Raw genomic sequence first — 27713 nt, forward strand, 5'->3', positions numbered from 1 at the left:
TCAGATATCATTTCAGACTTTTGCACAAAGCATTGCCTACAGCAGATATTGCTTTTTCCCAGCAAGTGTCCTAATACACAGGTGTTTGCTTTCATTCTTGTATCTGATGAAAACATTATTTCATCCAAACTAGTATACCATCAAGAGAAGAAATACTCCATAACACTGCATAGCCTGTTGTTTGGACTGTCTTCTAAGGTAAAAATATGTTCATATCACTGCAAGAAATGATTGAACTGGTTCTCCCCCCAGGGAAGGTATGTTGATTAGTTAGCAGTTGACTAAAAGGAGCATGTTTTGTTTTGTTTTGTTTTGTTTTGTTTTGTTTTCCCTGCATTTTAAGCTATTTCTTGAGAGAAAAGATAGGAGAGAATTTAGGAGTAAGAATCCTGATTAGGGATAGGTATATTCCTTTAGCCAGTCAAACAAACAGAGAAAAATGAAGTTTTCTTGCTATTCTTCATGTTTGCTATTGGACAGATAAGGTGATACCCTACTTGGCCTGTTACCTTCTTACATATAAGCATCTTCTCTTTGTTCTAGGGGCAATCCAGGGCCACACAAAGTAGTGTAGGAGCTAGTAGGGTGTACATGCTGTGGGTGATCCAGGAGTGCTTCAGTGCTCTCTCTGGGGACACCATTGATCTTTTACAGCTTCCTACACCTTAAATCAAGTTCACTGGCCTCAGAAAAAAAAATGTCATGGCTGAGTGAGGGTGTGCAACTGTCCCTTGAAATTAAAAACACTCAACAGTAAGCCTCCTTCCCCCCCCACCCCCCTTCTTTCTCTGCCAAATAAAATATTTCTGTGCCACATGCTTTTCCTGAGTTCACAAATTTCTTATACTCTCTCTACTTTCTGATGGGCAAAGGCAGCAGAGACCTCTCCATGGAGCTCTCTGACCCTGGCATAGCCTTCTGAACTGTGTCATGATTGGGATATGCCTAAGGCTTTCTTTTTTGCCTTCTGAATAGTACCAGTCTTTGTTGCCCTATTGGCTTGTGCTTGAATGAATCTTTTGGGTGAATGACGTATTCTGTGACATTATCCTTATTGCCTCCACAGAGAAGGATACTAAAATGACCTAGCCTTATTATCCATGTGATAGTTACTGATAAAACCCCTGTATTTACTAAATCCTATCAGACTATGGTACATGACAGACCACATTTATTACAAGCTATCTGCTGGATTTTAGAAAATGCTTTCCCTTTCAAACAGCAGAGCTTTACAGGGAATACACAAATCTGTCTGCAGTTCTAGCAGCCAAAACTAGATAGAGCAAAAAAGCAAAGGGTAATAAACACAGGAATGGAGTATTGTTGGAAAGACAAAGTATAGCTACAAAGAAGCAAAAATAAACTCTCTTTTCAACATCTGAATGTTTAAAATCAAATTATTTGAGTATTATAAATTATCACACAAACTAAAATGCTACTTTCCTTCAATAAGTAGGAGCTTGTGTCATAAGGAATATACTGTAGACTGTTTAACTGGCATGGTATTGATGCATCTGGCATTACTTATTCAGTCTTAATACTCAGTAAAGGTATTATTTTAATGTAATAATTTTAGGAATAGGAAGTTGCATAACTTCTTATTTTTATAAAAGGGAAAACTGAAGAAATCAAAAATATTGTCTTATTGGTAATGGGATGGTTCAGCAGGAAATTTGTAATCATTACATCTCACATATAAATTTTGCCATTTGGGCAAAGCAGTACTACAATGTACTTATGATTACTTACGCTCTCTCATATCATAGAATCATAGAATCATTCAGGTTAGAAAAGACCTCTATGGTCATCTAGTCCAACTATTAACCTAGTACTAAATCCACCACTAAACCATGATACTAATTTCTACATCTACATGTTTCTTAAAGACCTCCAGGGATTGTGACTCAACCACTTCCCTGGGCAACCTGTTCCAATGCTGCACAACTCTTTCAGTGAAGAAATTTCTCCTAAAATCCAACCTAAACCTCCCCTGGAGCAACTTGAGACCATTACCCCTCGAGTTAGCACAAGATGCTTAAGAGAAGAGACCAAACCCCACCTCACTACAACCTCCTTTAAGGTAATTATAAAATACAATAAGGTCTCCCCTGAACATTCTTTTCAGGGCTAATCAACCCCAGATCCCTGAGCTGCTCCTCATAAGACTTATTTCTAGATCCTTCACCAGCTTCATTGCATTTCTTTGGACGTGCTCCAGCACCTTGATGTCCTTCATACAGCACTATGTTTAATGAACAGATAGTTCTTTAGACAAATCTGTGTCTAGTAGAATACATTCATATAAACCCCTTCTATGACAGGGTTACAGCATTGGTGGATAAGGGAAGAACAACTGATGTTGTCTACTTGGACTTGTGCAAAGCATTTGACATTGTCCTGCACTCCCGCACCACACCTTTGTCTCTAAATTAGAGAGACATGGATTTGATGGATGGACCACTCAGTGGATAATGAATTGGCTGCATTGTCTCAGCCAAAGAGCTGCAGTCAATAGCTGAATGTCTAGCTGGAAACCAGTGAGGGGCAGCTTTCATCAGGGGTTAGTACTGGGACTGGCGCTGTTTAATGTCTTTGTTGGAGACGTTGACAATGTGATTGAGTGCACCCTCGCCAAGTTTGTCAATGACACCAAGTTGTGTTGTGGTCAACATGTTGGAGGGAAGGGATGCCATCCAAAGGGACCTGGACAGGCATGGCTTGTGCCAATCTCATGATGATAAACAAAGCCTAATGCAAGGTCCTGCACCTGAAGCAGGGCAATCCCAAGCACAGGCTGGGCAGAGAAAGGATTGAGAGAAGCCCTGAGGAGAAGGACCTGGGGGTGTTTGTTCATGAGAAGCTCAACATGAGCCAGCAATGTGCACTTGCAGTCCAGAAATCCAACTGTATTCTGGGCTGCATCAAAAGCAGTGTGGCCAGCAGGGCCAGAGAGGTGATTCTTTCCCTCTACTCTGCTCTCATAAGACCCAAACTGGAGTACTGTATTCAGCTCTGGGACCCCTGCCACAAAAGGGACATGGATGTATTAGAATGAGTCCAGGGGAAGGACATGAGGATGATCAAAGGGCTGGAGCACCTCTCTTATGAAGACAGTCTGGTTGAGTTGGGGTTGTTCAGCGTGGAGAAGAGAAGGCTCCAGGGAGACTTTAGCAGTATTTCAGTGCTTACATAGGGCCTGTAGGAAAGACGGGGAAGGATTCTTTATCATGAAGTGTAATGATAAGACAAGCAGTAATGACTTAAAACTAAAAGAGATTTAGATCCCATTTAGAATGGATATCAGGAAGAAATTTTCTTATATGAGAGTGGTGAGGCACTAGAACAGGTTGCCCAGAGCAACCCATCCCTGGAAGGGTTCAAGGCCAGACTGGATGGGGCTTTGGGCAACCTGGTCTAGTGGATGTTGTCCCTAAGATCCCTTCCTACCCAAATTATTTCATGATTCTATGATTATATGGTACAGAAAGCAAAGTGCCCCTGACAGTCATGACCTTTCTCATACATGTCAAAAAGAAAAAGTGTTGAGTTTACTATATGAATAGGATGTGTGTTCTAGTTCTTTTACCTGCCTTTGAGAAATGCCAGACTATGTGGCTTCTTTTTAAGAGGGAGAAGATAAGAACATTCTGAGGGAAATTATTTCTCATTATGAACTGAATGTCTGGGTCCATATCATAATTTTAGTCATTACCAACAATCAATTTGTCTATAAAATGCACATTGTAACTCTAGATTAACTGCAAAATTGTGTAACCAGAGTACTATAATGTAATGGCACACACATCTATTATTAAGTTTAAAACATAATAATAATTCATGATAAAGCTCTCCTATGATTTTTTTTTTCTTACTACATTCAGGCAAAAATGAACCAATCTGCTAATGAACATTTAGGTGTGTAAATAATATTATGCAGGGAGGTATTACCGAACATTATGCCCCGTGACATAAGCAGAAGTATAGAGTTCTGAGCTCAGTTAGAAGCTGCATATGCAGGCCTGATATTTCTTTATAACCTCTTTGTTTTTATTTAAAATGCAACTTATTATTGACCTACCAGTAAAGCCCAGTTGAGTTATCTGAACAATCTTCTAATCATTTAAAATAATTATTTAATAACAGTGTAAGTTTATCCAGGATGTCAATTTCCTAACTAACTAACGCAATAATCAGATGGTAGCATAATACAACAGCACTTAATTTATAGAAGACTTCATTTGCTAGCTCCAGAAAAAGAAAGGATTTGTGAAAATTACAGCAAAAAGAGTGACTTATCTGAAAACTGAGAGAAACTTAAGTGGCTCCATCTGTTTAGCTTTTAAATACTATTAAACAGTGACTTGCTTTTAAAATTTAAATGTCCTAGCTGTGAGAAACAATAGAATGGAAAAGATTTTTTATCCTAACAGATAGATAACAAACAGTCATGAAAAGAATTTAAATAGAAGTGAATTTATTGTGGAAGCTGACTTTGGTTTTAATAGGAATTAAACATTTTCTGTCATTTTCCATCTTAGACTCAAGAGTGGATTCCTTTCTGGGCATTTGAGAACAAGTGGTAGCTTCAGTTTTAATTCATACAAATTTATACGTGAGTTCTCTATGCAGACATTGCTAAAGACAAGAGGCTGATATTTTGCTTGTGTCTCTCACTGATATTTTCTGACAGCAGGACTGACTCTGTAAAGTAAGGCTCTGCTGAAGATTATGGAACAAGTTACATTTTAATTAGCACTGACTCTTATTTGCTGACTTTGATTCTTTCCCTCTTCAGTGAATCCCTTTCCCCATCCGTTCCTTACACCATGTTTTGTCTCAGTCTCTGTTCTTCAGCTATTTCACTTCCATCACAGCCATCAGAGCTGACCTTCACCTCACTATTCTGCATATCTGCTCCACTTTTCTACTTCTATCCTCCTCATCTCAGCTTTCTAAAGCAGCTTGTCTAGTGAACCTCCCACATCCCAGCTCTTTGATGAGCTTGTCTCTCCATTCTTTACCCCACCTGTTTTCCAAGCAATAGTTTCTAATTTTATGCTAATAAGAAACCAAGTATATCTATTTCTCTCCCTCCTACTTTTTCAGCCAGAACCATTGACTTTCATTTCCTCTACTGCCTTCCAGGCCCAGATGCAGTCCTCCATCCCAACACCCTTTGTATTTTATTTCTTCTTTTGTCAGAAAAAAAAAAAAAAAAAGAAAAAAAAAAAGAAAAAAAGAAGATTGTTCAGTCCTCATAGGGTAGTTTCTGTCTATTTGCCATAGCATCAGTGGCTTAAGCTTTCTGCTGTCAGTTTCTGTGCTTGTCTCCATCCTCTGCACCTCTCAGCCATGGGTTGTGTACATTTGGTCGTTCTGGAGAGATGGCACAAATGCAGACTTGTCACATCCAAGCCCCAAGGTGGGGAAATATGATAAACTGCTCTTTGATGATGGGACATGAACTTTCTGACCAGCATTAGCAACATCAGAGGAATGGGAATGTGCCTTATAAGTATGGAGATCTTACCTTTTAAAATTAAGGTCTCTACCGAGAATATGCAAACTCAAGGTCCTTTAGCTCAATAAAATTTGGGAGACCAAGGAAAACAAGCATAGCTTTAGAAAGCTTTTGAAGGTGAGGAATGAAGTCACAGCTGCTTCTCCATTTTTCAAACTAGTGCAAATTACAGGTGAGACTTTCAGGCAACATAAAAAAAAATTGCCAGATGCTAAAAGCTCCTAATGGGCCACTTAGATAGAGTCTGAATATAATGTAGTTCAGTCACGTTCACTTTCATAGTCAGGCAATATGAAAATGGGCACAAAGTTTTGAAAGGTCTTTTCCTTCTGGGCGTGTTATCAGTTTTGAGGAAATCCTCATCCCTCTCTGTTTAACTCTTTTACAGAATGTCAATAGGTAACAGACTGTCCCAATATTGCAAGATCATTTTCAGCTAAATATTAGCACAATCATTTTTGCCCTTTTGTTTTATGACTTTTTGTTGTTGTTGTTGTTATTTTTTAAATTCATCCCTGTGTACAAGCTATTTCCTTCTCTAAATTGGCACCACACCAAAACCACTTTCTTCTTGGTTGATTCTTCTAAACGTCTTAATGGCTGTGTCAGCTTCCTGTAATTGTTCCACCAGTATAGGATTTCCTTTATCCCCTCCTACTAGCTCAGGCAATGTTCTTCTGGTTTATGCTTTAAAATGCTTGGACCTTAGACACAGACAAAAAGAAGAGTTCAGTACATATTGAATGCAAATAGTCTGAAAAATAAATGGGAAAAACAGAGATCTGAGCTGTTCTTGTACTTACCAGGCTTGCTCAGGATCTGTGAGCAATCTGTTGCCTTTAAACAGTTGTTTTATAATGACGTCTCAGGAAAAGGAAAAGGAAGCATGAGGGCATTGATGAGTAACTACGCATAAGATAGAGATGGAAAGAATAATGAAACTAATTAGACTATAGTTACTTTCACTATTATTTATCATTCAGGCAGCTTTTTTCAAACATGAATTGACTCTTACAACTTTCAAAACAACTCTCACAGTGAGAAACAAAATCTTCATTATATAGTGGAACAAATATAAGAACTAAGTCACTCATAACATGAACGCCTGTCGTCTTCTTAGTTCCAAATATGTCAACATCTTTGACTCAAAAACTAAAGGTATTTGGTTAAAGTACTACAAAGTGTATACAGCAAAGTAGAAATTCTTCAGATCCCGGCCTATATTCTGATCTCTGTGTCTACCTTTCTTGAGGATTTCATAGCAGATTTACATTTTGTTTTGTGAAAGAAACTGGTCCTCAGGAGGGATCATACAAAAACATTGCAACACCCTAGAAAAGTGATGAATGCAGAAAATTAGAATATCTAAGTGAAGAAGATCTAAGTGAATTACATTTCTCCAGTATACAGGCTTTCAAAACAGTTACACAAATGGTTGGTTCAACAGGAAAGAGCTAGCAACTCACACAGTGGCCTAGGTGGGGAGACATATTTTACAGACCAATCCTGTCTCTTTGCCCAGGAATACTACTTGCTGACTGATCTCCTTTGCTGATGATGACTTGCGTTGTTCATAGAGGGAGGGGGAAAAAAATAAGAAGCTATCTTCCAGCACATCCACATGTCCCAGCAATTCGCTAGGGCACAGTACTCATATAAATGTCACATTGTTGTTTGCACAGGTGCTTAAGAGAAACACTTCCAATTCCAAAACCTCTACTAAAATGACCTCTGGATCTGAAAACTCCCAAAGAATAAAGTACTTAAACTTTCCTCAGTAACTTCCCTGCACAATTAAAGTATTTTTTGACAATTGGTTTGTTGACAGTGATAGACAGTAGGTATCTGAGTTTTTCTGAGCACCATGAATCACATGTTCTTCAATGTACCCACCTATCTGGCCAAACAATGTGCATTTTCTCCAAAAAGGCCTTTTTGGGCAGGCCTCACACAAGCGCTGGAAAGAACAGTGATGTTGTGTGTTCCCTGCCTCCCCATCCAGTAGCCAGGTGATTAGAAAGCTCCCCTTGTGGGACACTTGAACTCACCTCCTTCCTCTGCCTGAGAGAATGTAAATGTACAAGTTCAACCAGTAAGACCAGTGTTGCAGCCATCCAGCCAGGATCTCCTAAAAAGCAGGACAAGGGCTTCTGCAATGTCCTTTAGTAAAGCTTTTCTGTCTCACAGTGAATAAATGGAATAAGAGATAACAAGTAGGGGGAAAGGTGCAATAGAATCCCATCAGCCAAATAAGCAACTGACAATGGCCTCTGTGGATCTTAACTGGTTTGTCCAAGTACTTTATTCCTATGTTTTGTTTAGTTTTTCTACCAGTGCTTTGCTTCTATGAATATAAGCACATATTCACACACACAAATTGTAATGTTGGGTGAGTCAGGTTACACTTGCATACATGGAAGCAAAAGAATGACTATCAATTGTGTGAAATTGTCTAACTAAAGAGTATAGCAAAAAGTGAGGTAATTAAAAAGACAAACTAGTTGCTTTCACCTTTACAAGCACATGATAAGTTAATACATGAAGTTGTTGAATGATAACACCTGAGTTTACTTTACAGAGAAAAAAAAAAAAAAAAAAAAAGATGCATCATGAGCCTTACACTATATATTGTGTTCTTATGACTTTAGCTCTGAATGGAAGACAGAAAGAGCTGATGGTTCATGATCTGATGATCTTCTGTTGACCACACAGATATAACTTTTAGATGAGAAGGAAACAGCCTACGTAGGAACTAAATAGTGAAACAAACTCATAAACAGAGAATTTTACCTGAAAATGTATAAGTGAAATCTGCCTGGAGGATGAGAAATTCAGGTGTGAAATGGGTGCGGCTACAGTTGCAAATTTAATAAGACATGAATTTGTTTTTTCCGTCAGTGTGTAGTATTGACATGCCTGTGGCTGCAGGCATATAAGAGACTGAATGTAATTGAGGTACTGGCAACAGACAGAAAATTGTACTATATTAAACATTTCTTTGTAATTAATACACCTGATTATACTTTTTTTTTTTCTTTTTTTTTTTAAGACAGTACTGGTGAAACACAGGGAGAGAGAATAAATGTCTTATTTAATCATTTTTATTTGTTTGTTTTTCCATTACAAATACTTCCCATACCACCAGCAAACTCAGCATCTTCAGTAGTGCAACATGTAATGTGACACATTCTGTTACACAGTTTGTCTTCTCCTGGATAGGGGAAGAATTCTGTTTTCCATGCATTGTTTAGTTTTTGATGGTTTGGTCTGTTGTTTTCTTGATCTGTCTTTAAAAATACACAATGGTCTGAAATTCCCTGGTAAGTATGACCCACTATCATGATTTATGCTCAGCAGGTCAGCTAAAGTTGTAGATGGTACTTAATACTGTTAATCAGTAAGGCTTTTAGCTGTACTAGCACAAACTGACTGAGTGACTTGCATAGAAGGACTTGAGGCTAGGTGTACAAAAGGATGAAGATGTCTAAACCTGAAATATGAAATTCCTACTCTTCTGTCAGCTACTACAGGAGGCAGAAATATAATGTCATGTTGAAAAGTGACAACTGTGTTAAAATGGGAAGATTTCATCCTCCACATTTGGCTTTCTGTTGACTGGGCATTTCTTGTTGTATTTCTGGGAATTTTTATCAAAAATTCATCTGAATGAAAATCTCAGTTCCTGAATTGCCTAGGTAAAAATGAACTATATATACAGCCTCAGTGGTTTGTTATTCAGTGGGTGACCGTTTCCCTTGACCTCTGGTCTTCCAGTTTGTATTTTTACCTTATTGTTGGTCAATGGTAGGAACACACACTTTTTGTCTAAGTGCTTTTATTAATATGTAAAATATCTGCCCCTCTATCTCTCAAACATATTCAGGGATTCTACAAAGAGTAGAATAATGAAACATTGGTCAGAAATCCCCTAAAACCCTGTGGACAGACCCTTTGGTAGTGGGTCAGAAAAGTGGTGTTCAAATCTCTATTCATACACATGACTACAGAGGGAAATCTCATTTGCAACACTGTGCTGAGGGGAGGCAAAGACCTGGCAGGCTTTGGCAGGGTATCGCAGGAGTCAAAGTTATGATTTTAAAAAATGGAAATTTGCCTCTCTCCCCATGCCTTGGTGAGGGTGAATACAAGATTCTCTCTTGCACTTTTCCCACCAGCTCATTTTGACAATGCTTTGCTCAGTACACTAGGTTATCTTGATCCCCATTGACAGACATATAGCACTGAAAGAACTGGGAGTGTACGACCTGTAGATGTTGGTTCTACACAGAAGAAGGCCAGCAAGGTAGGTATTGCAACAAGGAGCTAGGCACCCTTTTTAAGAAAGCCTAAACATTGAACTTTACCTAATAGTTCCAGGGAGGTTAGCGCAGAGACCAATACGTCTTATTTCTGTGCTTTGTGTTTATACTCCTGCTGTAATACACAACCTTTATACAGTATTCACTACTGGCAATGGTCAGATCTAGGGTTTTTAGGCACAGTAACTGTAATTGAAAATTTATTTTTATCAACTCTGTTATCAGGTAACTTTTGCACCAGTAAATTCAGGTAAGCATACTGAAGAGAACCACTGTGTACGGTGTTGCCTTAGACACTCACATCCCATGAGTATGCAAAATTAAACAGTCCTCCAAAAAGTCCTTTGAAAAAGACAAGTTGGGTTATCCTCAAGGAAGAAGAAATCACAACTTTCATTCATGGTCCATTTACCCTTCCTTTCACTCCTTTTGTGACTGAATACTTTCACAAAGTTCCTCTGAGGAAATGAGGTTTAAGAACCCTTCTCTAATACCATCTCTGCATAGTAGTGGATGGCTCATTAGCTTCTGTCCCAGCTAGGAGACATGAACTCCATGATCCCCGTTACTTCTATTTGCAGCCTCAGGTATTCTTTGAAAAAACTGATCTCAAGACTCAAGGCTTGCTATTTGTAAGAAACTACTGACTTGAGAAAGGAGGAGAAAGAGACCAGAAAGGAGAACTGAGAACTCAAGTAGCGGGCAGCTATTGATAGCATCTCAGTAACCTTAATATAATGACAACAGATCCCACTATCCATACTTAGCAAATAAAATTCCCACCTTCTTGTCGCTTCTGTATGATCTCTATGTAACAGCAAAAAGCATGCAAGTTCTTCAAGTAGTTGGTGATTGTGTAGGGTCAGGGAGAAAAGGTTTCTATGAGTAATGTCAGAACTAAACTCATTTTGCTGGATCACAAAAGAAAGAACTTCTTCAATTAGAAGACCTGGAAAGAGTCATTAATGAAACCATAATGTGCTTATTGTCACCCTTCATGAAATACCTGATGGGAACAGGTGTCTTTAGTTCTTTCTTCTTCCTGTATTATATTCTCTGTCAAACTTAATACCTTTTTTTTTTTTTTTTTTTTTTTTTTTTTTTTTTTTAATTAGGCATGATTCTGTCCTATATGGAGGAAAGAGTAAAAAGCACAGATGATAGCAATGACGCTAATCACCTATTTAAACTAGGTGTGTCACAATCCTTGTTACTTAACTTGCGGTTACAAGCTTGAAAGCTTGTGACTGCAGGTTCTTCAAGGTAAGAAATATATGTTTCTATTTATTTATGCAGTAGAGGTATTTATGATATAATGGGTCCCAACTTCTTTTGGCACCTCTAATTGCTATTGTAATATAAACCTTAATTCTAATAATGAACCTCTGGGATAGAAGCCAAAGGCTTTCTTTGTGTGCGTCTGCACGTGCCCAAGTGTGCTGGTCCCTAATTCTAATTGTGGTCGTTGAACTCATTTGTAATGAGGTGCAGCTGGATGTCAGAATAGCAAGAGTATTAATAATAATAGCAGTGCAAGGCCATAACATGGTAGGATAGAGAACACACAGAGGGCTGCATAGGTTTAGATCTCTGTTATGATAATGAAGACTGGGTGCCAAGAGCTATGATTTTTATTCATATACCAAGATTCAGCCAAGTCAGAGTTTTAGGGAGAATAAACTCTCGCTGGAAACTTCAAGTATTATTTTAGGTATCAGATCATACATAATGTATTTTTTGTTGTTATTGTTCATTTCATTTTTATTTGTCAAAGAAGAAATTAGAATATTTGGTCCATTATAGAATCCTGTGGTGTTTGGGGAAAATGAAATTTAGGGCAGCGTAGGTGAGAAATCTGAGGATGTGCAGCATTTGTCAATATGGACATTCAGGAGATGCATGTGTGACTTATATTTTTAATATATGTGTTATTCATGTTTGTCTTTATTCTTTAGAAAATTACACCTCAGTTGAGGCCATCTCAATTTTAAGGTACTACAGCAGATATACAGAAACTATAGCGTTGGCAGGATCGCTAAAGGAACATGCTCATCTTCTGTTGCTTACTCCATCTGTTCAAACAGAAGTGAGAGAGCTGTCAGTGCACTGACCTGCACACACTGCCTGCAGGTGGCTGTGGAGTAATGATAAACAGCTCTGGCTTGTATCTTTTCCTTGAGCTTACCAGTATTTTGTAGATAAAATCATGGTGCTGCTATTGTGGCAAAAATGGAAGAGAATTCATTTTGCTATGTCTTTTATGACAAAATTCAGCTCCATTTTAGCATTTTTTTAGTTGTCAGAAGGTTATGTGGAACTGCTGAACTTTCTGCAGTGGTGCAAACTCTGTGCCTGTTGATAAATGAAGATGTTAACAATCTTCTGACCATGATAGCAAACCAGCCCCAGTTACAATACATAGTGTTTGATCTTGTCTAAACTGTGAAAGGTGTCCTTCCAGGGCTGAAAAATAATCACAGAACATACATATATTCCTTCTTCCCCCCACCACTAGTATGAAGAACCTGAATTAACCAGGGAATTATGCTGGGTTCTCATCAGAATGATGTTTTCATACATGAAGTGAAGGTTATGCATTGCTTGCTCTAGGGTAGATGTCAGAGTTGCAAACTGGGGATAATGCTGGAAGACTGAGGCTGGCGGGAACAAAACCTGGTTCCATGGTATCTATTAGAATTGGTCCCCATATGGGCTATCCCTCTAGCCAGGCTTAGGCACTACTCCTCAGAAAACTGGCATAAGTCAAAGCAGCCTGGGAGCATGCTAGTAATTAAACGATGTGGATGATCACCAGGCCAGTGCTCAAGCTTGTTTCTTGTCCTTGTTTTATTTAGCAGTAAGGAAAGAGATGAAATATCCACACACCCTAGGATTAGGTTGCTAGGGGAACAGCAAACATTGGGCTTAATTGACTGGGACACTTGACAGCACATTGTTTTAATGTTATTAGGCAATACTGTTTTTCACTAAATCTAGGGGTCAGTCGTTGTATGTGGGGGTGGGTTAATGTGAAGAGCTTGGAGGGCACATTGAAGCCATAAATATCCACGTTTTTGGCTAAGTATGAGCAGACTTCCCTTTCAGTCATTTGCTCAGATAAATGCCTTGCTCTTCTCAAGCAAGGTCACCTTATCTCTTTACTCCCTTGATTCAGGAGCCAGCCTGTCTTTGAAGCTTTACTGCTGTTTCTGTTAGCTCTTTCAAATGGTAAAGCTCTTTTTTTTTTTTTTTTTTTTTTTTTTTTTTTCATAAGCAGTCAGGAGGAAAAAAAAAAAGATAAAACCTTGGCTTGCTGCCCTACTCTGTGTTTATGGAGGCTAATATGATGTAGGGCCTGGGAACTGTGGGACAAAGAGCTGTGATCTTGTACTTGTCAAGTCTTGTCCTTGGCGTTCTGTGCTGACCCTGCAGAATTACCAGTGTGGTCTCTTTTCAGTTTCTCAACGTGTAAGGTACTTCTGCACCCCATGTCCTTCTTTTGTCCTTTTTTTCCCCTATCAAAGTCCTAAGAGGTAACTGAGTGCAAGAGCATAAAAGGATTCTGACCTCAACTGATGCTTAAAATGTGTGCATATGCAGGAATTGCATACATGCCTTTCTGCCTACATGAGTCAAGTTGGCCTGTCCTTCCAGACTCTACCCATATTTTCAGCATTCCTGTCTAAGTAAATTTAATTTTAAAATCTCTTTTAGCTGAGATCATGTGATCCTGTTGTACCTCTATGTGATTATCAGTTTCTGATCCTCTCCATACCTAACCTTTTATCCTGGTTTGGGGCAGAGGGAGTGGTTCAAATGGTTAATATGGCCTCAAGCACTTTTTCCTCATTCACATCCCCTCGAACCCTATGTGTCTGTCATCCAAATTTATTACAAATGTAGAATAAATTTAGTAGATTGTTGATCTTTTTTTTTTTTTTTTGAAACAAACTCTCCCAACTCCCAATAGTTTAAACTTAAACCAAATATGTTTGCCCAATGCACAAAAACATTTTTTTCATTTTGTTATAGCTGTATTTCTGTATTTATGAGAAGTATGAGCAATTTCAATGGAAGTACCTCTACTTAGGAGGTGAATGAGACACATTTAACAGATGGATGGGGAAGAATATGATTGCTCATGCTTCTCAAGCTTTACTGTAGAAGGATGGAAACATTTGGTATATATGCCCTTCTATGCCCACATACTAGCAATGCAGCATGGGAATGCTGACAACATATCTCTTTTTTTTCTGCTGTTTTTAATGAACTTTAACCTACCTGGCACACTCTAAAGCACAAGAAGGGACCTCAAACTAAAGAATGGCAGAGGGAGAAATCAGCAAGTAAAGCTTGATCCTCCCTCTGGATGCATCTGTAACAAAATTTCAAAACCTTTGACAAGACCTACAATTTAGCTGCAGGATTTAATATTGGAAGATTGACGTGTTTACTGTAATGGCAGTAAATTGACTATCCAGAAAGATCTGTATATCTTTGCAGCGCAGAAAGTGTCTGTGTCTGAGGGAGACAGAGGCAAGTTATATCTAAAGGCAGATAATCAAGCTAAAACCATTACACTAGAACCATAAGAAATAATTAGAGAAATAGATTGGGAAGAAAGAGAGAAGGAAATACAGACACTACTTTAGGCCTCACCACTTTTGTTTATATAGACCAGAAATTGCAGTCTAACTTTAAAAAATGACATTGTTGTTTTGAGCTAGAAGACACCAAGAAAATGGTTTTTCTTGCTACAGGCTTTTACCAAGTGGAAAAATCTGTTAGCAACAAGTAATGTGATTTGGGGGGGGGGGGGGTGGAAGGGGGGAAGAGAGTATTTCAGAAGCTTCTGCTACAAATTGCCTTTAATTTGAACTAGAAAATTCTGACAATTCAAGGGGTAACAATTCACACATTGCTGAGTTGTTTTTTTTTTTTCCATCTTTATCTGTAGACATCATGCAAAATGAGACAGTTACTGATTTTTACATGTGTTTATTGGCAATTCTTCTACATACGTTGCAGATAGTGGCATTTGGGGAAATTAAGAAAACCAGACTGGGGGGAGAAAGCACTTCTGCTCCTCTTGTCCCTCTTTTCCCCCCAATTGTTTATAATACAGAAGCCTAGAGGTAGGGAATGGTGCATGAAACTTATGTTACTGAGTGCTCTTCTAAGGCATCTGCTATGTGCATTCCTTGCTGTGTGATATTTTCAAAGCTGCTATGAAGAAAGCTGTTTGCCAAAGGGAGAATACCAGAAAGTGAAATATTTCTGCCTCTTATGCAATACCAAAGAAGTGACCTTGGACAGGAATTGGAATGAACTTTCTGTGGGCAGCACATGTGTGTGGCATTACCCAGCCACTCTGAACACAAAAGTTATTTCTTATCTACTGGGGTCAGCTGTTCTGTGATTTCAAATCTGTCCTTTTTTCTCACTTGCACAGTACTTTTAATTGTTTGGTAATTATGTCTTTGGACATCAGTCTTTCTGCATTTCTCTGGTCTATTTTCTTCTCCCTCTACGGCTTCCTCTGAGATTTGTTACTTATTTATTTTTAACTTCTCTAGGTACTATTCAGTGACTTTAGCAGCTATGTTATAACTAATGTAACTTTACAAGCTTTATAGAAGAAGAATCTTCTTCTGTTCTTCAGATGAAGTTCTATGTTGTAGATGCAGAATTCTATCATGCAATTTTCAGTGTCTAATGAGGAAGAAAGTGTTCATGTTTTTTTGTTTTTTCTACAGAACCTTCACCTCCTTGCTCCTGTCCTCCCTGTCCTTTTTACACAGTAAGACAAGGAAGTAGAGGATCTGTTGAAAAGGTACACAATCAAAGAAAAGCCATTTCATTCTGTCTTACATCCATCAATTACTTTGTCATGTTTCTGTGAGAATATTTCAGTAAAACCGAAATGATGGGACTGTAATAGTAACCATCACCCTATTTGATAATAGGCTTCCCATAGACTCAACTGGCAGTTTGACAGTCCTCTGCCATAGTTACTACACCCTGCTGATAAAACTGCTGTTACCACAAATTGATCTTGACAAAAACAAATTCATCTCTATTCTGAATTTCAAATTTGACCTTGTTAGGTTTACAAGCTTAACCACCATATTGGATGCAGAATATGCAGCAATAATACTTTAAATAATAATAAAAAAATCTCTCTTACTGTCTGTTCATTCTCTCTCTATTGCATGACAAACTGTTTTGTGGTATGGCTAAAAGTCAAAACCATTTTCATTTTTTTTCTAAAGCACACAAAAATTACCCACTACTGTTTATAGGGATTATAGGGTTAGAGGGATTTGCCTGGGCACAGAATCTCTGTCGTTAGCCAATTTGTGACTGACATATCTTAGCTCATATCAATAGTAGTATGAGAAACTGTTGTTTTACTTGCATCATCTTCCAAGGTTTGGAATGACTGAGAAGAAAAACAGAGGAAAAAGGTAATAGATAAGTATAAAATCCTGCCAAAACAGTGATTAATATACTGTAAACACTATGTAAATATACTGCATCAATGCAATTGTGAGCACAGGGCTGTGCTGGGATCATTATATGAAAACCAACAGTTCTGATAAATTTTTCAGCATATCTGTATGTTTTACTCAAATTTTGGGCTTGAAATGACAATGGAAATTATCTCCACAAAAGCTCATTTGGTGGCAACAACCTATTTCTTAGAATTAGTTATTATTAAGTATGTAGATTCAACATAGTACTGCAGAAAGGAACAAGCAACTAGAAAAACTACTTCACATGTTTGGGAAACTCCACTGCTATCTAAATTGTGTGTCAACAAAGTTGTTCGGTGTGGAGAGGTCCACACCTTCAACCCTTTCTGAAACTCCCACAATTTTGAAGCTAGGTCTGAGAAACCTAGGTGGGCTCAGACCAGCAGGATCTATTATCTGATTTTAGGACTTGATACTGAGAAGTAGGAAATATTAGCTGGAATTCCTCAAAAGACAGAATTAAACATGGGCCTCCCACATCGTGATTAGTCTTCTAATGTTTTTTTGTTTGTTTGTTTTGTTTTGTTTTGTTTTTCTTGAATTCTGGGAACACCTTGAGTATTTCAGAAGGAAGGGGCATATATATCTATTTTGTGAGATCCTGACTGCTAAACATGTACTGAAAAACAGATTGCCTCTTTTAGAACTCACCATTGGGTTTAAGTACCAAAGAGGTGTTGATCTGCAGGGCTTCAAGTCTGGAAAAACTGAAAAAGCAACAAGTTAAGACATCCTCAGCTTTCTGTGACAGCTGAGAAGTCTTCAACATTACACTTTTGAACACAGACACTTATGTTTTCTGGTATACAAAGTTCTATAATATAATTAAATTTATTTCCTAATTCAGTCCTGATGCCAGGGCTGTGTTTACCTGCATATGGGATATTTAGTTTACCTAAAATGTCTACTGAAGAGCCCTCAGTTTCCAGGCAGCAGAGCAATCAGAGCTGGAAGGTAGAGGCAGTGCCTGCTGGTAAGCGCAAGAATGGTGCGGTGGTTGTGGTTGCTGTTTTTTTTTTGTTTGTTTTTGTTGTTGTTTAATCCTGGGAGAAGAAATAATGGGAAGGAGGTTATAGTTTCCAGCTAGAGACAAAAACTGGATGGGCTATAGAAAACAGAAGAGAATACGAATATTAACACAGAAGAAAAACAAAACACTGATGGAAAGGTGTCTGGGAGAGAAAAAGAAGTGTAGATTAACATGAGAGATGTGGATAGGGAGAGTGTCTATTCTCAGTGGAGTTTCAGGTGACTCAGTGGATCTATAGGTGACAGGCATGATAAAAAGAAGGGAGACCCACATTTCTAGTGAACAGAAAAGAGAAGGGGCAGTGCCTGGAGGAAGGACCTTGAACATGGGGGACATTTCAAAAGAGATGCCAATCCAGGAGGAGTCTCTCCAAGTGTTCAGGGGTTGTTTCCAAGCTGACTGAGCATGTGTCATTTCCCTTAGTACCGTTGGAAACCTTCCAAGCTCAAATTCATGATGTCAGAAGGAAAATCCCTGATTTACTTTGCAATAACAATATCCTCTCCAACTTTCAGTGTTGAGTACTAATGAACAATTCTGCAGGATCTGAGCTGTAGTAATATGATGGCACTCTCAACTATAGACTTTCTGCTTTTGTTCAAGTCCTGTCTGTTAGAGCTCTGTTTTGTCAGTTATTAAGGTGTGCTGTCCAGTGTAATATTGCATAGGTAACTGCAGACGTCAAAATGCTTAGTGGGGGACAGGTGGGGAGCCAAGCTCATTGTGGGTGGGTTTGTGTGTAAGAACATCTGTGAGTTCTGAGGGATAGTCTGCAGCATTTATTTGTTGATTTATAGCTCAGGTGCTTAGGGCTCTGGAACAGCTTTTTAATGTTTGTTCCAATTGAAGGGGGGAGTAAAAAAATAAAAGAACCCCAGATAATTACAGTAATTCTGTTGAATGCAGAAATAAGGATGCTTGATTGCAATGTTGAGATTAAAATTATTATGGCTGGATATATACAGGCAAAGTCAGAATCTTGACTTAGTGTCCACATTAATCAGTTACTTTGCTGCTTAGTCTGAGAATAATGAATGTGTGAGGGTATACCACTGCCATTTTGTCACAACTTTAAGAAGAATGGCATAAGTTTAAAAATACCACAGATCTTTAGATCCAACAGTATCAGAGAAGATCAGAGTCAGTCATTTTAGGTTTCCTTTCCGACAATGGCTTATGTCACAGGATAAAGTATTTGTCATTTGCTGTGGGAAAGCCAAAAATAGAGCTTTGCTAAGACTCAGGTCAGAAAAGGACTTTCTTCTTTTTTCCTTCCTTTTTTCTCCTCCCTTGTGAGGGGTTGAAATCATGGGTTATATTCCTAAAAACATTAATGGACCAGCAGAATTATCTGGTATGGTGGTGTGTTTTTTTTTCTTTTTGTTTAAGAATGTTTACTTTTACCTATTTGCATAAGAGTGTGAAGGAGGAGATTATATTATTATACATGTATGTAGTTTAGGCATGTTTGTGATGCTCTTCATATTAGTATATATCTCATTCCATAAATCACCAACTACCTCAAAAAAGTGGTTTCTTCATTCACTCTTCCTTTCAACTAGTTTCTTGCAGATAAAAGTTCTAGTTCATTCCTTCTATATCAGGGATCTTTTTGTGCAAATGTTTTGTTTAAACAGATGCTAAATAAGATTACAAGCATATTGTATGTCTACAAACCAGTCCTGCCAGGTCATTAGCACTGATCATTCCCACTAAAGTGAGAGGATACCTGAGGAAACTTTGAAGACACCCTCAAGAGCTTACCCATGTCCTTGGGCATCCTTTGCAACCTCCACTCATGCAGATAAACTTCACTGAGGTTACGCTAATAGCGTACTTAAGGCTATAGCTTGAGCTGCGGTGTTCTCCTTTTTATCAGTATTGGTGCACAGTTTTCTTTGATCTGCAGTTATGCATTGCCTTCCATCTCAAGATCTCAGAAAGCTTTTCAAATGGTAATGAATTCTACCCTAGAGAAACTGAGGTGATGAGAAATTACAGGAGATACTTAGGCTTACAAATACAACCTACAACTAAACTGAGAACAACCCACTGAGATTACTTATTCCCATACTTTACAGGTCATACAGGTATCTGTTGTTAGAATGTCCTTTGCCATCAAAATGCTTCCCTGGTGAACAGAGATGTCTGGTGCTGATGGGAGGGGAAATCTTGTGCTCCTGGTGCCTTCATGGAACATGGAGCCAGTAATTACTCTGGAGAGGGATTGGTAATATTTCAAGAATGATGAGCCAGACCATAGTTTTCATTCTCAAATTAGTGGTTCAGTATGACAACTGAAATCCAGCAGGAGCTGCAATGGGATGATCTTCACAGAAACAGCTTCTAAAGAGTTTGAAATTCAGGAAAGCTGGGAGTACCTGCCTCACATAGACACTGATTTGGGGATACCTTGGCTTCCAGGGCCCAGACCTGCTCAAAAACCTGTTCAAGCTCTGGTGCCCACTCTATACTCCAACACTGGTATGGAAAGCTTGAAAAGGGATCTCCAACTGTGGAAGTAGTGAGTGCTCCTTTGGTTGAATGGGAGAAAACAAAACAAAACAAAAAAAAAAAAAAAAAAACAAACAAAAAGAAATAGAATGCATTCATCATATTTCATCTGGATGTTTGCAGGAAAAGAGAAGTAAAGAACATGCTTATTTGGTTAAATGTTCTGGAAGAAAATATCTACTGCAATAGCCTTTTGTTGTATCTGAATTTAAATGTTGTCTTGTAGAAGTGTAATGCCTGAAGAGTGCTTACATTGTAAAATAGGTGATGAATGAATATGGAGCAGTTGGTTTATGTAGATTTCTATGTGGGAGAAAATAATTTTAAATTACAGTTTCACTTGGTTGAATCACTGGTGTTAGCTGCTTTCACATACATCAGAAAGAATTGGACAGTTCTTTTATCACTGGATTTGGGTTGAAGTGGCAAAACCAAAGTAATGTAAATTATTTTCACATGACTATCTGGCTTAACTTCAATGGGCATTAAAGAGTTACTTTAAGTTCACAGATTTTCAAGTGGCTATTCATTTTTTTTTTTAAATATCTGTTTGTAAAACTAATTTCTGGATGAAAAGAAAGCAGCCCTTGACCGCATGTTTTGTGAACAAAACTACAAAATTCACTCATGTAATTACAATAAACTGAACATTAAATTAACATTTGAATACATTTCCTTACAAGCAGTTCATAAAAATTGAAAGGTTTTTGGAAGTTATTGCAAAATATTTGTTTAGAATTATTATTTATGTATCTTACTTCACATCATTTTAGAACATTGTGATGAAACACCATACCACAGAACATAACAAACTCTTTTTTCTCCTCCAGGACAAGGAATAGATATCTGTAGTAAATAAGACAAAAGCAATCTTTAAAAATAATATAAATGAATATTGGTACTAACACTGGAATATCTTAAATTGATTATTTGTACATTAGAATAGGCATAAATGAAGTACAGTAGTACAGTTTCAAGTTTTTAAAGAGTCCATTGAGTTTTAATTACCTCTATTTCAAGGTATTGAACTTGAGTCACATTTTAGGAAACCTGACAATGAAGGCAAGATAAATCACTATACTTTCTTTTAGTCTATGTAATTTGCCACAGCATTGCAATTTGCCACAGCATTTGCCACAGTATTGCAATGTCACTTAGGAATGGCTGAGTACCAATGATTCAAAAATGATCAGGATAACAAAGAACTAAAGAATTAGATAGTACTTAATTTGGTTATGTCCGGTAGTAATGCATATGTTAAATGGAAAAAGTCATATGCAACACTTCAAAATTTTTGAAACTTGAAAAATCTTATGTATAGACATCTGTGAACTCATTAGCTCTTAAAAACAAACAACAACAACAACAAAATATTTGGGGGGCAATATGTTACAGTAACTGTTTAACATGCTGCAAAATGATATTTTTATAAACGAGAAAAATTGTTTCCATTGTTCTGTTGTTTGAGACATTTGACAATATTGTACAGTTCACATGTATTATACAATCTATCCATGCATTTTAATGCCATGAAGTGTGGCCAGTTTAACAATGTTTTAAAGTATGAGAAAATATTTGGAGCCCAGATCTTTGATTTGCCTTGAATATTAGAGTGAAAAAGATGAAAGATATTTGCAAGCAATGTTGTTAGGGAAGAATACTCAAATTTCCTTCGTACTCTTTGACTGCTTTTATTATAGGTTAGCTTTGAAATGACAGGAATTCTATATACATGAGGACTACAAGAGTCTTTTTTTTTTTTTTTTCAGTAGTACTATAGCACTCTTGAAACAGTAACTCTGAGGTGAATGTCTTGTTTACCTAAAGGCTAAATCTTGCCAACTTTTTAATTAGAGTCCCTTTCCACAAACAAATGATCAAAGGAAAATGTCTTTCAGCAGAAACTCAAAATTCCAGGTTCATCCCATGAGGAGAAAATATATGAAAAAGAACTGGTCCCATCTCCAATATAGTTCTTCAGTCAATTATCTGGAGTTTTGCATCTATATATGTTATTAAACAGATGCTTTGAACTCTAGGTCACGATATGAGAAGATTCTAGATTTTTATCACTTTAAATATGGTGCAAGCAACTGAGCCTGTAGCAAAGACTAGCAGTGCAAGAGATAAATATCTGAAGAAAACTCCAGGCACTGAGCATAAAATAATAACAATAATAATAAGACACTCGGTGGAGATGGGAAGACTGAGAAATGTTACTATAAATATTTCTCTAACACTGTTATCAAATATATTGTATATAATATTTGAGGATTATTATTTAATTATTAATGATAAATAGCTTTACTAGTATAAGGCATTATACATCTAAATTGTGTGTGGTCTGAATGGATAACTTTTTTTTAAACTGGTTTGTAAACTAACTGGAGAAAAATCATAATGGTTTTACTGTAGTAGCTTTCATAGTGTAAGGAGGCCTTCTGGTGGTGACAACAAAGAATGTTTCTTCCAGTAATGAGCATTTCTCTGAATGCATATGAAAACCTACTCAAATTTACATGCATAGAAGCTAAAATTCACCAGCTGTATAGAAGGCTACTTTAAATATTTAGTCATGATTGGTTAGACCCTGAACTTTTGTTGTAACTGTATACATTTTGACTTTCTTAGGTCAATATAAGAGGAACAATGAATTTGTCATGAATATGTTTTTTCAAAACTTTAAGCGAGACCATATGATATGCTGATATTGACCATTAACGCTTTGTTTTATCTGAACAAATAAATGTTAAAAGAACAAACAACTCTGTAAAATAACTTCCAAGCCATCATTCTTAATAATAACTTTAACCTCAATATTCGTTATCTGAACACAGTTACATTTTATATTCTTAAAGTAATTATTTTTATTTTTTTCTTTTCCAGCATGGTATGCCTTCTGAGCAGTATAGCTAGCTACAGAGTAATATATCCATTTTGCTATATTTTATTTAAAATGAAAGTATTTCTTGGTACTCAAACCAAAAAGTATTTAAATCTAAAATACTTAAGTTCTTCCTTAAATTATGATATTACATCAGAAAGTTATTCAATGACAGAGCTTCTATTAGAATAAGTATTCCCAGTTGAAAGTTTCTCAGTTGGTGTGCTAAACAATGAGCATTTGATATAAAATTCTTATGAGATCTAATGAAATCTGTTTCTTCAAAACCAAATTACTTCTTGCTTCAAACTTGGAAAAAGATGCTTTTCTACCTCTAGAAGATCACAGAATCACAGAACTGTAGGGGCTGGAAGGGACCTCAAAAGATCGACAGGTCCAATCCCCCTGCCAAAGCAGCTTCCCTATCAGGCTGCCCTACTAGATCCTACTCTGTGATAAAAGGGCTGCTAGCTCCTTGCAGCTCAGGAAGTGAGCAGAGCCATCTCTTAAGTGCAGAGCCATCAACTGTCGCCCTTTGTTGTTCAAGCAGCTGGGCCTGAACAGGACAGGTCTTCATGATATTGATGTCTGCTATCTCTCCTACTCTTAGCTGAGACCACATGCCGTTCTGCATATGAGGGACCTTCTTCAAAAGGTCAGTGATGTGTCTGTGGTAGCAAGAGAAAATTGTGATCATTTTGGGGGGAGGGCAGGTCAGATATGCATGAGTTTTATGAATGCTAGAAAATCCACCTTTACACCACTTACAGCAGTTCTGTAGAGCAACACTGAAATTTTTTAGACATACTTCCTGCAGTGAGGAAAAAAATACAGCAGTGTTGTATGAGGCCATATGTGTGATTTCTTTTGAGTTAGACTTTTTAAAAAAAAAAAAAAGGGGGGGGGGGAGGATTTAACATGTACTTCAGCATTATTAACTACAACCATCAGGTGGCAGTTCCTAGTTAAGAACAATACATTTCCATCATCTAGGTGGAGTTACATGGAGAACAACTTGCTCTCAATCTTTCTTTATGATGCAAAGAGAGGGAACATCTCAAGATTTTTTTCCTTGTTTGTCTGTTTTTTGTTTTTGCAGTCCTTGCTAGCCACTGAAATCTGTCTCTTCTTTGTCTTCTAAACTTGAATTGCAGCCTCATTGTAATTCACAAACACATCCTATGAGTGAATGGATTTTCCCTCCAGGTTTATCAAAAATTCTAGTTCTCTGACCTGTAATTCTGTTGATAATGTGATTAGAGAACTAAAAATATCCTTTACTCTTTTAATAAAGGTCTATTTAAAACAAAAAAGAAGGTGTTGATGTACAGAAATCAAGTTCATTGTTATAGGATAACATATACTGATAACATATTATAGTGTGCCTAAGTGGGAAAGCATAAATGTTGTCTTCTGGTGTGCAATTTTAGTAATCATTCTCATTGTTCTTTAGAAACTCCTTCTAAAGTAAAGAAGATTTCTATACATATTATTTAAACTTTTAGAAGGCTGGTGTCAAATCTGTGTACAAGCTTCCTCTTTGATTTCTTCATGGTTCTGGAGCCTTTCTCTGGGAGAAATTTGTTCTCTTAGGAACAATTCGAAAGTTTCAGCTTAGGCTACCATTAGAAATACTTGGTGCCTTTTGGGAATACTGAAAGTATTCAGTACTTGGGAGTATTCAGTGTTGGAAGTACTGATTTTTGAGAAAGTTAATGGTAGATCTTACTTTAAAAATTCTGGTAAAAATAGGTTCCTGGAACTTTGTAGTTGTTGTTCCAGGGATGTTCTTTGTCCCTGTTTGCGTACAACAAAAGAGCTGGAACTGGGTTTAGTGTTCTTCATATGTTTGTTGGGGAAAAACACTGATTTGCAGTCATTTCTGCTCCACGAGCAAAACACAGCAGACAGGTTGAGAAGACATTTTCTGTCAAACCATGAGAGGGAGTTAAAAGATGCACTGATTTCCAGTGTGTCTCAAAGATGCTATCAGTCACTGATGGATAAGAAAAAAATGAGAATAGGAAATATTTTGCATTTTGATCCAGGGAAGAAGAATAAAAGACATCTGAGATCCATTCCAGCCCTTTTCTCACATTGGGTTCTGTAACATTTTACATATATTTGTCTTCCAATCTTCCTGGTCCCCAGCTACGCTGACAGGTCAGAAAAAAAAATATTAGTAATGTGAGTATATTGTTGGGATATTCGGAGTATGCCATGTCTTTAGTCTATCCTGCCATGCATCTTCTTTTCCAGCCCAAATCTCCCAAAACTTGATACAAAATATCTGTTGCAAACCCAAGTGTAACCTTCCTCTATGCTATGACTTGGCTTCTGGCTGGAAGCCAAACTGAGACTTGATTTTCAGAAACACAGATTATTTTAATGAACACTAGAAAAGACACAGACTAGCCAGCTCTCTCTAAAATGGGAGATTTACCAGCTGGTGCAAATAGACAGTGGGAACTTATTGATACCCAGCTGGGTAATGTACTGGTCTACTTATTTTCTCGAAAAGATTATGCTTTCCCATGAATTCGATTAGCATGTAGTCAGCAGTTATTTCTCCATAATTATCCAACCCAAAGTTGGGTAGTAACCCCACCTTGTTGAAGGATCTTTCTATCAGTCAGAAAATGTTTCTACCTTTATAAAAAAAAAAAAAAAAAAAAAAACACCCTTAATGTAATTACATTTGACTGGGACAATAGCAGAAATACAACATTTGTGCTAGGTGTAGCTCCAAAAGCCTCATTAATAGTGGTTACATAAAACAGGAAGAGTGGGGAGACACTGGCCTTAACACTAGGCTTATTCAAAGATAACACTCATATTTAGTCATGGTCTGTCTTGAGACACTTACGGATTTTCAGACCTGGGTAGGTGTTAGACTTGGTTTAATCTTAATAATAATGCAGTCAACTTACATATTCCAGGTCAGAGTAAGGTCTATATTGACAGGCCCTTCAAGACTTTCTGTAGAGTTTTCAGGTCCCTGTTTCTGATGTTCATTGAGCAGTCACATAAAAGCAGCTATATCTTTCACAAAATACAGCAATTTTAGGAGGTAGAAGTCTTTTGGTAATGTTGTGTGACAGTCTCCACTTACCTCTGTATTTGCAAGTCCTTTTCTAGTGACTCATCAAGACTGTGTGTATGTCTATGTAAATAATTTTGCAAAATAAGGGGGGGGGGGGGGGGGAACTAACCATAGAGTAGCTGAGCATCTTCAGGGTATGCTCTTCATATGCTATAATCACCAGTTCATTCTACTTTATTGCTGTTTCAGTATTCTGGGCTTAGAAACCTCTATGATCTTGCACACGTACACATTTTCAGCTCTAGTGAGCACATGGTAGACTAAGAAGCTCTGATTGCAAAAGCACAATGTCTGCACACAAAGAACAGGGTTTGCAGAAGACATCCTGAAAAACTCAGATTGCTGTACAGATGCAATTATTTCTCCTCATTCTCCTCTTTGCTCATGTATGAGTAAAGGGATTCCATTTAGGCATAAGTGTTTTTATTAGAGAGTTTGATTTGACAATGTCTGTGTAAGTAAAATAAAGTAACTTGTAATTACACTGAAGGGAAGCTTGTATTTTTTTAATCTGACTAGTTAACTATGAGCAAGTGTCCTGTTCAAAAACTGAACTACCTCCACAAAGAAATAATGAAAAATGGTACTATATTAATTCTGCTACTTGAAGTTGACACAAAATCATATGAAATTACAATCAGATCATTCATGAAGATTAGTCAAGCTACTATTTTCTGTTTCTTAGCAGATGTTAAGATGACACATAATCTTAACTGTATTTTTCCTCAGTAAGCTGCCTTTACCTACTTTAAAGAATCTGGGTTTTAGTATATTAAGACAGTTGAAAGAAATTTGATTCTCCGTACTCTGATGTCCAGCCAGAAGCCAAGTAATACCACACAGAAATATAGATGTGTGTATATCTAGAAATTATTCTGTATACATTGCCATTTTTACATTGCATAGTTACATCCATCAGTAAGTCTTGAGGATTGTTCAGAGAATAAGTAGTCACTAATAACTTGTCTGGAGATATGTTTAAAAGCTGTATTCCTCTCCTGGAGTTTACTTTCTCTTTTGACTTTAACTGTCTAAACACATTTGGTTTCTGGACATAGTGAGAAACATTTTTTTTGTCAAGATTATTTGAGGTGGAAGTGGAAATGGTAGAGTTCTGTGTTTCTCATAGTAACTTTGCTAGAGGGTATTTTTCAAGAGCAAAACAAACAACACTGGATGGCATTTGCATGTTTGGTTATTGTTGCAAAATGGAATAAAGAATCATTCATAAACTGAAACAAGTAAAACAAGTAAATATGTTGAGTAATTGAGCATTCTTACATAGTCTTACTTAACTAGGGAAAGTATTCCACTGGCATAATGTTGCTGCTTCATAGAATCACTAAGGTTGGAGAACACCTCCGAGAACACCTCCAAGATCACCTGGTCCAACCATTCCCCTACCACCAATATTGCCCACTTAACCATGTCCCTAAGCACCATGTCCAACCTTTCATTAAACACCACCAGGGACAGTGACTCCAGCACTTTCCTGGGCAACCCATCCCAATGCCTGACTACTCTTTCTGAGAATAAATGTCTCCTAATTTCCAACCTGAACCTCCCATGGATCAACTTGAGACCATTCCCTCTAGTCCTATCATTAGTTATCTGTGAGAAGAGGTCAACCCCCAGCACCCTACAACTTCTTTTCATGTCTTTGTAGAGAGCAAAGAGGTCTCCCCTGAGCCTCTTCTTCTCCAGACTAAACAACCCCAGTTCCTTTAGCTGCTCCTCATAAGACCTGTGTTCAGGCCTTTTCCAAGGGTAGTCCTTCTCTGGACATGCTCCAGGGCCTCGATGCCT

At 37.5% G+C, this 27713-nt stretch overlaps 1 long non-coding RNA gene across 1 annotated transcript; it reads left to right on the forward strand.

Moving 5' to 3' along the window:
* Nucleotides 1-11052: 11052 nt before the first annotated feature.
* On the forward strand, nucleotides 11053-20032 carry LOC311429477. The gene is made up of 2 exons (XR_014688266.1): nucleotides 11053-11103; nucleotides 19488-20032. It is a non-coding gene; the product is annotated as an uncharacterized lncRNA (long non-coding RNA).
* The last annotated feature ends 7681 nt before the right edge of the window (nucleotides 20033-27713 follow it).

This window comes from Aythya ferina (assembly GCF_964211825.1).
Source record: "Aythya ferina genome assembly, chromosome: 1".
NCBI lineage: Eukaryota > Metazoa > Chordata > Aves > Anseriformes > Anatidae > Aythya > Aythya ferina.